At 41.0% G+C, this 2,492-nt stretch overlaps 1 pseudogene; it reads left to right on the forward strand.

Annotated features, from left to right (window-relative positions):
- The first annotated feature begins 489 nt into the window (after window positions 1-489).
- On the forward strand, window positions 490-1,071 carry LOC141519305 (chromobox protein homolog 3 pseudogene; annotated as a pseudogene).
- Window positions 1,072-2,492: the final 1,421 nt, after the last annotated feature.

Consider the following 2,492-nt stretch of genomic DNA (forward strand, 5'->3'; position numbering starts at 1 on the left):
TCCCCCCATTTAAACCAGAAGCCCAATATAGTACTATGGTTCAATATTCTTAACACAGCAGACCCTTTATCATATTTATTGCCAATTTATCCAATTTCTTAAAGAGGATTCAAAGATAGACATCTTGGTTGGGGTTAGGGTAGGGGCCAGAGGTGGGGGAGAGACTACAGAGTTATAATTCTGCAAAGTACCTTTAAAGCACAGTGTTAAGAATATATTTAAAATGAATAATGCTTGGGCGGCGGCAACTGTAGCAGCGGCGGCGGCAGCCCGGCCTCGGAGTGGTGGCCATAGCTCCTGGGTCTGCAGGGAAGATGGCCTCCAACAAGATGACGCTGATTACAGCTGCTGAGGCCTAGCAGAGTGAATACTTGCCAAAAGCAAGTGGTCATTGAAAACTCGAGTGAAAAGCATGAAATTCAAAGAGATGGTTCCTACTATACCCAACCAATATTGCATTAGTCAATTTTTTAGGCCTAAAAGCAAAAGATGGGAAAGAAACAGAATGGCAAGAGCAAGAAAGTGGAGGAAGCAGAGCCTGAGGACTTTGTAGTGGAGAAGGTCTTGGACCGAGGTGTGGTGAATGGGAAAGTGGAATATTTCTTAAAGTGGAAAGGATTTACAGATGCCACTAATACGTGGGAACCCGAAGAAAACTTAGATTGTCCAGAGTTAATTGAAGCCTTTCTGAATTCTCAGAAGGCTGGTAAAGAAAAAGATGGCACCAAGAGAAAGTCTTTATCCGATAGTGAGTCAGATGATAGCAAGTCCAAGAAGAAGCATGAGTATGGGCCCTTCCTTGGGCAGCAGATGTTTGGATCTTCCCTAGAGCATCTAGCTGAGTGTGCATCCCCAAAGGTTGACAAACCAAGGGGTTTTGCTCGGGGCCTTGATCCAGAATGTATCATTGGTGCCACAGACAACAGTGGAGAGCTGATGTTTCTCATGAAGTGGAAAGATTCTGATGAGGCTGACTTGGTGCTGGCCAAAGAAGCAAACCTGAAATGCCCCCAGATAGTCATTGCCTTTTATGAGGAGCGGCTGACTTGGCACTCCTGTTTCCTATTTTAAGTATGTATGTATGTGGGCACATACATACATACATACATACATACATATCTATTATAAGGTCCGGATCTCCATTCCATTCTTTGATTTGTTAGCAGTGTGAGCACCATCTCCAGCTAATGTGAACTGAGTTGGGTAGGTTTTAAAGTGGATTTTTGTTTTTTGTTTGGGCTGGTTTTTATTTTTCATCAACAGCACTGGTAACTGAACAAGTAAATACAAGCTTTTTGCATTTACTTTAACATTTATCACAGAAGAGAGCATTTGATACTATGGAATTATTAACTTCCTCCACCATAGAGAAAAACTTTTATAAATATTAATACCTTCTCTAGTCACTACTCTGAATCATAAGAAATGTTTAGCCCCCATGTATGCCTAAGGTTAGCTGTCCAAGAAAATGTTGTGTCTGTGTAGATTTCTGGTATTCATTTGAATGAAACCCTTAGCTTTTAAAAGCTTGTGTTTTACACCTAGAGATAAATCTAATGAAAGTTTGCTTCCGGCAGCCTTTTCCCATGTTTGCTCAGTTCTAGGGAAGGGAGCCCAAGAGCCCATTCCTCCTGACGAACAGAAAACACTAACTGTTTTTGAACAGAACAGAATGATTTCGCAGGTAACCTTGCTGGGGGCCTCAGTGTCTAGGCCCTGTGAAGGTGGTAGTGAGCATCTTCACTGTGGATGAAAAGGTGGCCCCCATACACCAGGAGATAAAAGCTCCACATTGATCCAGAAGGGAGTCTCTCATTGATTAGAACTGGACAGGTGAGAATCCCATCTGCCCGGATTGGTGACCAGGCTTGCTTGCAGCCTCTTCACATGTCTAACATCTCAGCTGTGAATATTTGCCCAAACCCCATACCTGGGTAAAGGCTGCCAGAACTTGTTTAAACATTACCTAAAGTGTTAAAATAGAACCATTTTGGCCTTGATTTTCAAAGGAAAAACTTGGACTTCCCTGCTTTAGAAAGTAGGGGTGTCCCATCTTATTTTACTAACCAAAGGGTCCTCTCTTAATCATGTAGTAACATCCCCATCTGATGGAACTTATATATTCTGCCCAAAGGGCAGGCATTGGGGGGGTTATGTTTTCCTAACTATGGGCATAAATGGGGAAGCAAATGTACCCATGTTATGTAGTCTTCTATACTCTTGATGTGCATGTTTTTCCTTCTTCATCCCAACTTATCCCTTCAACATGTAGGACCAGCCTTTTTGAGTATTTGAGTCACTTGACTCCTCTGGAGTCAGGAAAAACAACAAAAAAAGAAAAAAAAAAGAAAAAAAACTTTGTAGTCATTGGAATGTTATACAACTGTATATTGTTTACTTTATTGTAAATACTGGTGAACAGTGGTCAATAAATAGTTTTATATTCTTCCTTTACAAAAAAAAATAAAATGAATAATTCTCTTAAATGTTTA

Source organism: Macrotis lagotis, chromosome 3, assembly GCF_037893015.1.
Source record: "Macrotis lagotis isolate mMagLag1 chromosome 3, bilby.v1.9.chrom.fasta, whole genome shotgun sequence".
Taxonomy (NCBI): Eukaryota; Metazoa; Chordata; class Mammalia; order Peramelemorphia; family Peramelidae; genus Macrotis; species Macrotis lagotis.